The sequence below is a fragment of the Engraulis encrasicolus genome, chromosome 1, assembly GCF_034702125.1.
Source record: "Engraulis encrasicolus isolate BLACKSEA-1 chromosome 1, IST_EnEncr_1.0, whole genome shotgun sequence".
Taxonomy (NCBI): domain Eukaryota; kingdom Metazoa; phylum Chordata; class Actinopteri; order Clupeiformes; family Engraulidae; genus Engraulis; species Engraulis encrasicolus.
In genome coordinates this window covers 18,791,879-18,801,878 of record NC_085857.1, presented here as the reverse complement: position 1 = coordinate 18,801,878, position 10,000 = coordinate 18,791,879, and the positions used below count along the sequence as shown (strand labels likewise).

Here is a 10,000-nt window from a genome sequence, read left to right as displayed (position 1 = left end):
TGTGTGTGTGTGTGTGTGTGTGTGTGTGTGTAAAAACTGCTATGAAAAGGTTGTGCTTGTCTTCTTTGTCTTGCTTCCTTCTTTCTTTCTTTCTTTCTTTCTTTCTTTCTTTCTTTCTTTCTTTCTTTCTTTCTTTCTTCCTGCATACGTGTGTGTGTGTAAAAACGGCACGACTGAACCTATTAATAGACAGGCCTTCCACTCATGATAAAGGGAGATAAGGACAAGACACGTTTTCTTCTGCCTTGTGATGACAACAATGGAACAATACAGTGGTTTGGGGGCAATTACCAGACAAAAAAAGTTGTCATTTCAACATGTAGGCCTAATTATTGTTACATAAGTTATTAATACTGACATAATTTGACTAGAATAGAATAGAACAGAATATAATAGAATAGAACAGAATAGAATAGAATAGAATAGAATAGTATAGAATAGAATAGAACAGAATATAATAGCATAAAACAGAATAGAATAGAACAGAATAGAATAGAATATACTTTATTGTCGTGCCAGCGTGAATATTGCCTTTGGTCTCATTATATAAAAAACACAAAATAGGCCTACAGTCTTTCATGACTAAATCCAATAGCACTTTTTCTTCTAAGTATGTGCGGTGGAGTTTTTTGTTATGCCATTGCAGTTGCAGTAGTATTCAGGGGGAGGGGACGTGTTCAATGCGTTAGGTTACTTCTCAAGTTAAGCACATGAAAAGCCACAATCATGCGCAACTAACCGTTTACAAATCGCGTCGGCCTAAACCCCTGTTGTAAAGTGACAAGACCTGCTCTATCAAATGTCATCAAATTGGCCGTTGAAAACGTCTTTGCTCTGCCTAATTCTCTTCAGTATAATCGGTCACCCCGACTCAATGGACACTTAATCTGGGCGCTATTGTAAAACCTCCTCCTCGCTCAATGTTCTCTAAATCACTTCCACGGAGAGGAAAAGAGAGAGAATTAAAAACCGGAATAACAGCCCCCGTGATCGCCTTTATGCCCCGTGTAATGAAACAAGATTTTCGCCTTGTCGCTCATTTGCTGGGATGAGGACTTGCAATATTGCGTTAACCTGTTGCTCCAATTAAGGTTTCAACAAAACACTTGGTTATGAAGTTATTTGGAAACATTGGTTGCGTTACGGTGTGGGTAGTCTTTGCGCGCATTATACTTGAGCATTGTTTTGAAGTATATTACTCTAGAAGTTCAGGGTGTACACTTCCATGTGTGGAGCAGAAATGCACAAATCAAAGCTGGACTCCGCGATTCACCTCTATGCAAAAATGTCTTCCTTTTAAGTTGCCTGAGAACAAAATATCAATTCTACACAAGAAAGCCCAATGTGTCTTCAACAATGCGTCTTGAACAAAGTGCAACATTGGAAAAGTAGCCTAGTTTTACAAAAGACAGAAGAGACGGGAGATCAACCCAGTTGTTTCGCACACCTACCTGGGTGAGATGTAGGCTACGGGGCGAGTGAAGAAGTGGTGTGTCCAGTCTCCGCGAACAAAAAATGAAGACTCCGTCAGTCTCGATTATTAAAATCCCATTACAATCAACGCCGGAATGATTGTGTTTCCTAAAGCGGCTCTTTGTTATGCGTTGTGTTGGCCACTCATGAGAAAGTTCTCAGCATCAATGTGTGGACGATATAAACTCCGCGTGTCAGAGCTGTCCCAGCGCTCAGACGAGGGCGAACTTTTGCAACACTGCGGCGCAAGCAAAGGATTATAAGAAGTGTAGAATTGGAGGAGGAGCGTGTACTAAAGTTCAACTGCTACAACCACTCCGCTTGCAAGCAGAGGGCAAAACATAGCATACACCTTGGCGACTGAGGTAAAGACAAAGCGCGTAAAATGGAGATTCCATAGTAGAACAAAAGGTGAACTTTTATTAGCACGCTGTTCCAAACGTATTTTATAGTTTTAAGCACCTCGTGAGGATAATAGCACATCAGCCAATTCAACTATTAAGTTAACACAGCTTTTTAAAGTAACCTATCAATTTATTTGCCTTTAAATTTTAATTTTACTTTGTCTAAAATGTTTATTTGTAGACCACATGGACTAAAATTGGTACTCAGTCCGCCCAGGAAATTTTCGTCGACCCAAACACGACCTCCATGTCCACACCAGAGTATGATGCATTTTCAATTGCATAAACACAGTTATATTTAAACATATTGCCTCGAGAAAGACGCTCCTTAGACATGCTATACTTCCGACAGTCGCAGAATGCGCACGGGGGTGTCTGACTAAGCACTATTTAAGTCTGGGCATGATCCATGCATGCATGCGCGGGACCGAGGAACGGTAACGTGATCTCCCGCGCAGCGGTTCTTAACTACCCTCGGTCTGCCAAGTGGCCTACTGCTGCAATATTACAGTAGCCCACAGCGGTAGGGTCCAATGCCGTCGTGGAACAGACACAGGAGAGTGAGTGCGGTGCGGTGCGATGGTGGCTCAGGTGGTAGAGGAGCCTGCTTAACAGCCTGGAGGTTGCACAGGCCTGTACCAGGGGGGTTCGAGGGGATCGTTAGAACCCCCCCTCCCATCCCCCACTACGTTGCATCCCACTTTGACTGGAAGGCCATTTCATAGACAATAACTGTCAGATAGCAGTAACTGAGCCAACACTGGGCCGACACTATGTGGGGAGATAGCTCGTTTGAAGCAATTCATGTCCATTTATGTTAAGACTGGGGAGCAACTTCAATTAAGGACAGCAACAACAGACTTGCGACAAACTTCTAATGAATTAAGTATGTCTAAATTAAAACATTTTTAATGTGCTCGTGTATTTGGGAAACAGTGGAGCAGGGAGCCAAATAAAGTCCACTTTCGGGGGGAGAAGATCCCCCCGGAGAAGATTCCCCCCCCCCCCCCCCCCCCCACAATGCTGGCTATGGGCCGGTTGCAGGTTCGAGCCCCACTGCTCCTGACCCCATCGATGTTTTCTTGACCAAGATACTTAACCCCAAGTTGCTCCTGGTGGCAGAGTGGTACCCTGTGTGGGTGGCAGGCACTGCCACTGTTGTGTGAGTGTGAATGAGTGAATGTGAGGCATGCAATGTGAAGCGCATTGAGTGCTCGAAGGAATGGAGAGATGTTATATAAATGCAGTCCATTTGCCATTTTTGTCTGAACCATCTGCATGATCAGTTATACCAATTGACAGACTAGGCAACTGCCTTGGCCCCCCACCCAGGGCTGGATTAAGATGCCCTGGGGCCCCAAGGCTACAGGTTGCTGTGGGCCCCCCTGCAGGGAAAGCATATTTGTGTAAAATTTACATAGACAGTAATTATAAGCTATAGGATGTAAGCATAACATGTCTAGCGACTGTACTCAACACAACAGAGAAAAAGTCAACATTCAAATTCTGTTATATTTTTACTTTTTGGTCGAATAGGGGCCCCCCTGGCAGATGGGAACTCCTATAGGCTGCAGCCGTAGCCTGCCTCCACCACAGTCTGCCCTCTGTAGTATAGGGGCACCCAACACTTTAGCCCCGCTGTGATAAACACCAACAAAAATCATTCCAAAGGGTCTGGTGCCTACATTGTGTCCCCTGTTGTCTGTCTGTCTGTCTGGAAGAGAGAGAGAGATTTTTTTAAAATTTTAACACATCGTTTATTGTGACACCTTCACTATTTCACATCACAGGATATAGCCAACTCCATAGGTCCAAATCCAGCATAGTGAAGGGAGGAGCCCTCTCCCTCATAACCACAACAAACCTTACAGCCCTTCCCCCACCCCATCATCATCCCATCGCATGAATACAACCACATTATTACCAAATGAAGCGTAGCTTATGGCTACTATCAGCTATCCACAAGCCTTTGTCCATACACCATTTCTTTCCAAACATATCAATATTGTTAGTAAATTGAAAATAGGCAAATTCTGCTGAAATCCTTGCCTCAACTAACATTTTGAACATGTCAATTTGTTCCACTGTTTTGTCCTCCTGCTCTAGCCTGTGACATTTCCACACAGCCATCTTGGCTTGGCCAAAAAGAAAATTTAAACATGTACATACAAATGCTGTTTTCTTTGAATATTTCACACAAAAGTAAACAATTCCTTGGAAAAGATAAAACCAAATCTAGCGCAAACTCGTGTGAGCATGCAGAACTATGGACTTAATTTTACACATTCAGAAAAGACATGGAACACAGAGTCAGGTATGTTGCATGATGTACAAAGGTTAGAGAGAGAGAGAGAGAGAGAGAGAGAGAGAGAGAGAGAGAGAGAGAGAGAGAGAGAGAGAATTAACCACATACTAATGTGACCACATAATAATGACTATTAGAGTGCATCCGTTAAATATAGGCCTACTATTATGTACTATTATTTAGGAATTACAAAATAATACCTGTTATTGACATAATGAATGCATAAGAAGCTCGTAATTGGCTTCTTGGGATGCAAAAGTTCTACTGGCGTCCCTATCAGTCGTCACACACACACACACACACACACACACACACACACACACACACACACACACGGATTCACGCACGCAGGGCCGGTTCTGGCTTATTTGGTGCCCTAGGCGAGTTTGAGTTCTGGCGCCCCCCCTACCTTTGAAAGAAAAAAAAAATCTTTCTTATACCTCACAGAACACAAGACTAATATCCTTAAGTAAGCTTAACTAAATAGCATCAAGAACAATAGGCCTAACCGTTTTTCATCAAATGGATTTGTGGTTCTTTTTGACAGGTGACCAACACATCAGATTGAGTCGCATGAAAGTAGCTTCACTGTGTGGTGTGTTGGATGTGATGGTGGTGGGGCCCCCAACCCCAGATGAGAGGGAGGTTATCAATGTGTTTGAATTGTAACGTGAAATTGAAATGCCAGGAGAGTGATACAGTACATTTGCATGTAAAATGCATGTGTAGACAATAAGCCTACCAAGGAGGTCTGCATTGATCTACACTATCTACAGCATCACAAAGCATGGCAGCATAACAATTTTAATAAGCTACACATTTGTGCTGTCTTCCAAACCAATTTCATTTCTGGACTGGAAATAGTGGTGCATTTGTGAGTAGGAGAATGAGAAGGGCTATCTATGTGTTTGGAGGGACAGGGTGAGAGAAAGGGAGAAGAGCTGTCACGCTATTGAATTTCATAATATACAAAATATAGTAAATAGCCTCACTTGTCTGCTGTGCATGGTTCTGTTACATGATTAATGTAGGCTATGTCATTCTGGTCTGGAAATTAATGTTTTTTTAAGCTTACAACAAGCAGGTAGCCTAATTCATGTGGATGGAAGGAGATATGGCAGCTAAAATTGTTTTAAACATTGCACCAGTCTTACTTTACATTGCTTGTCAACCTAAGCAAGTATTATGATATCAGGTGGGTGTTAGTGAGTAGTGAGTAGGCTACTAACAGCTACTTTACTGGATTTCATTGCTTGGCATACTTGGCTAATGTTAGCATGCTAACTAGCGATTTCTCTGATCAAAAACAAAGCTCTTTTTCTCTCTAATTCCAAATAGTAACCTCATAACTATTAGGCTTTCCATAATCACAAACGGTTGCTGATTAAATCACATAGTTCCAAAACACCCTATGAAACTCCTGCATCATGCAATGAGTGGTTTAATGAGAACATAATAATCTCCATCCAGCAGAGCAGCACTACTGTTTGCGCTTGCCCCCTCTGTCTCTCGAGTGAGTCTCCATATTCAAAATAGAGCGAACGCTGTCACTCGTCCCGCCCCTTTTCTCAGAACTGTCTGTTTATTGGTTCACAGACTTCCCAGAGACAGTTGGAAGAGATATTACTATTGGCTGAGGGGCGCTTTGCCGTGAGGAGCGCTTTCGCCACTCTTTGTTGATTGCGACTTCATAAAAAAAACTTCATATCGCAAAATTACGCATAGGAGAGCGCCATTTCGGCGCTCCTTCTTGACATGGCGCTCTAGGCGACCGCCTAGCCGGCCTATGCTAAAAACCGGCCATGCACGCACGCACGCACGCACGCACGCACGGAAAGCTTTTTGGCCTCGCCTCTGTACTCAAGAAATGACTGACGACTAACAAGACCGGCAAAAACATGTATAACCTAAATAGATTTTTCAGATTGAAACGAAACAGAGCCCACTCTCTTTCACCAGTGCTGAGAAGTTACATGCTTACTTTACCGACTCCAAACACAGATGAATCACACACACACACACACACACACACACACACACACACACACACACACACACACACACAAACACACACACACACACACACACGCACACACACACACACACACACACACACACGCACACACACACACGCACACACACACACACACACACCTCCTTCACCCTCCCTCTTGTAGTCCTTATGCCTCCACCTTCAAGGAAAAAAAAGAGGTCTGTGGATTTCCCCTGTACCGACATACAGTACATACGGTGTACACACACACGCACACACACAGGATAGCTAAAGGGGGGGACTAACGGGTATGTTGTCCAATGCCCAGAGAGACAAGGGACCCAGAATTGGCTGCTCATTACATTGTATGTATTGCGTGGGGGGACTGATGACTTTGCCCCGGGCCCGGCCAATGCTGTCAGTGGCCCTGCACACACACTAGGGCTGGGCAATATGACAATATATATTGTTATCGTGATATAAAAGTGTATATCATGACCTTTCTCCTATATCGTTAATATTGTGATATTAATTTTATCAGTTGTATACAATTGAATATCATTTAATTACGTTTCATGTTGTCACAATACACACTAGAAGTTCATGTAACTGTAAAAATAACAATAAAAAGCTCCATTTTAAAGAAAGGTTGTTTTGCGACATGAAAAAATAAAGAGAAAATAAAGAGAATAACTGAAAACGTATGTAATTGTGCTATATCGTGATACATATCGTTATCGTGATATAAAGTAATGCATATCGTGATATAGTTTTTTTTCCATATCGCCCAGCCCTAACACACACACACACACACATAGCTGACTCCCATTCTACATACAGTAGAGACACACCACCACCACATGGTAAATGATGGCACCTTGATAAACACAGAGCTGTAGTTGAGCCCTGGGCCTAACGAGGGGGATTAGGGGGGAATGGGCCTTTTTGCTTGATCCTTAATGCAGCTGGAGGCTTTTGCGGCCTGTATAAATAATGACCATGTCAGTGGCTATAGTTGCTGACTGTCCACTGTGGCGGCCAGTTCTCAAAGGGGGGGGGGGGGTGTTTGCAGATCCCACCACATTGCTACATGATCACAAAGGAATAGTGTCTAATGTGTATGATGGATTCCCTTTGATATTGCATTATATTATTGCATTATATTGCACTTAGCTGACGCTTTCATTTATTCAAAGCGACTTACAGTTATTCTTTTTCAGGGTATTGGTTACAGTCCCTGGAGCAATGTGGGGTTAGGTGCCTTGCTCAAGGGTACTTCAGCCATGGATGGAGATATAGGGAGAGGTTAGGGGGGATTTGAACTGGCAACCCCTAGATTGAAAGACCAACTCTCTAACCACTAGGCCACGGCTGCCCACTACATCACACATGTGCATTGGCCATGATGCTGTCTGGAGCACACAGAAGGCCAAACTCGGCTTCAGAGCTTGAGGTTCAAGATAACCTGCAGATTTGGGAATTAGGGGATTTTGGAGATCAGGGAATGCGTCAGGGAATGCATCAGGGAATGCGTCGAAATCTGGACGCAATTCCGATTTTGTTTGCGTGACAAATTAAATGCAATTCCTTCGAGAGCACGCTCCACATTGCCCGGGCTCTGTGAAAACAGTTGGCTACGAAACAATAAACGTAAATCCTATATCAGATCACGTTTAACCCTGTTACAGTGAGACAGAGCATCATACATTTGCTATTAACTGAATGGCAATGACCCAGTCGTATGCATTACTGAAGGCACTGTGTTACGCCATAGTAGCGTAGTACTATGGTAGTTAACTTTTCAATGACTATTACAGCGATCCACTGGTGGAACGGTGTGCGTTAAGGGGCTACGTCGTGGATCTCTTATACCAGGGGTGTCAAACTCAAATTGACCGAGGGACAAAATAAAAAACTGGAGCGAAGTCGCGGGCCAAACTCAATAACGAAAATGGACTAATATTGCTCATGTTTAAACATTTTTTAAACAGATTCCCATATAGTTCAAATGTGCCTGATATTCTGTTGCATTTGAGTGTGAGCTGTTTCAATGGCCTGGGCCCACTCATATTCCTGTGATATATGTATTTTCCTATTCAAATCTTTATGCGCTACACAGTTATGGTGTATGTGGGCCAACAGTAATACACATTTGAAATGATCTCGCGGGCCAAAAAAAATGGCTCCGCGGGCCAAATTTGGCCCCCGGGCCTGAGTTTGCATCCCTCTCTTATACTCAGCAACAGTAATTCACTTAAGGGCAACTCCTGCCAATTTCAATGTGCTGTTGTATTGCTCACGCTACCCTTGACTTGTCAGTACCCGGTTACGCCGCAGTTTTTGGCCCAGCCCTTTCTGAGATATGAGCTATTCTAGGCAGTCTAGGGCAGTCATGGGTGAGCGGTTAGGGCGTCAGACTTGCATCCCAGAGGTTGCCGGTTCGACTCCCGACCCGCCAGGTTGGTGGTAGGTTGGTGGAGTAATCAACCAGTGCTCTCCCCCATCTTCCTCCATGACTGAGGTACCCTGAGCATGGTACCATCCCACCGCACTGCTCCCCATGGGGCGCCACTGAGGGCTGCCCCCTTGCACGGGTGAGGCATAAATGCAATTTCACAGTGTGCAGTGTTCACTTGTGTGCTGTGGAGTGCTGTGTCACAATGACAATGGGAGTTGGAGTTTCCCAATGGGCTTTCACTAATGGGGGTAACTTTTGTTTACATTTTCAAAAAAATGAGCATAGGTCTACTCCAAATATTTTCCCAAAAGGTATCGCTGTTTGCTAGCTGTCTGCTGATGTTGCATAACCCATTTGACGCCGCATTTTTTGGCTCAACCCTTTCCAAGATATGAGCTATTCTAATGGGGGCAACTTTTTTTCAAAAAAACATTTTTATTTATTCCCAAAAACATCCAAAGGGTTATGCAACATCAGCAGACAGCTAGCAAACAGCGATACCTTTTGGGAAAATATTTGGAGTAGGCCTATGCTCATTTTTTTTAAAATGTAAACAAAAGTTACCCCCATTAGAATAGCTCATACCTCAGAAAGGGCTGGGCCAAAAACTGCGCCGTCACCGGGTACTGACAAGTCAAGGGTAGCGTGAGCAATACAACAGCACATTGAAATTGGCAGGAGTTGCCCTTTAAAGGTGAACTGTGTATATGATGGCCATGTTGTAAGTATGCTGGTCATTGGAACTGTGCTGCCTATTGCCAAATTTGATCTTTTCACGAATGTTTAAGAAATAATAATGTAATATTTAATAGTATGACCAAAGAAGTTTTGCATCTAAAAATGTTTATTAGAAATTTAAAATGGCGGACATAGAAGATCCACCTTTAATTTTTTTTAAACTGCTATGTTCCCAGTCATACTTGTTTAAATTATTGTTGGTGGTGGTAAATATTCTTGAAAAAAGTAACATTTGTGAATGAGCACTATAAATTCTGGAAAGAAATTTTCTGAATATTCTAAATATTACACAGGGCACCTTTAATTTGGATAGTTTCTGCTGAATGTTGTACACATGCCGTGTCTGCACTGTTTGTCAGTCTGTTATCTGTTCCAAGGAATTCTAACATAATCCCACTACCGTGTATTAACGTGAGGGGAAAACAGTTACACAGTAGGACTACATTTAACAAACAAAATGTTCCTACGCAGGATCCCAGTTTGGCATCAAATGACTTTTGCTTTGCTTTTGCATGGCTTTTTCCATAACACTGGCAGTTGCCCTTTGAAAATGTTCTGTCTCATCAGGGGACCCTGGTCCCCACTTTGAGAACTCCCTGCATTATGGTGCTGTAGTGGTGCCCAGCAGG

General features: G+C 43.2%; 1 protein-coding gene across 1 annotated transcript in view; it reads right to left on the bottom strand.

Annotated features, from left to right (window-relative positions):
- Positions 1-1,707, bottom strand: part of vasna (vasorin a) — a 79,299-nt gene extending 77,592 nt beyond the window's left edge. Inside the window, exon 1 of the mRNA XM_063198499.1 lies at positions 1,452-1,707. The gene's annotated coding sequence lies outside the window, so the exon portion shown is untranslated. The remainder of the gene's footprint in view (positions 1-1,451) is intronic.
- Positions 1,708-10,000: the final 8,293 nt, after the last annotated feature.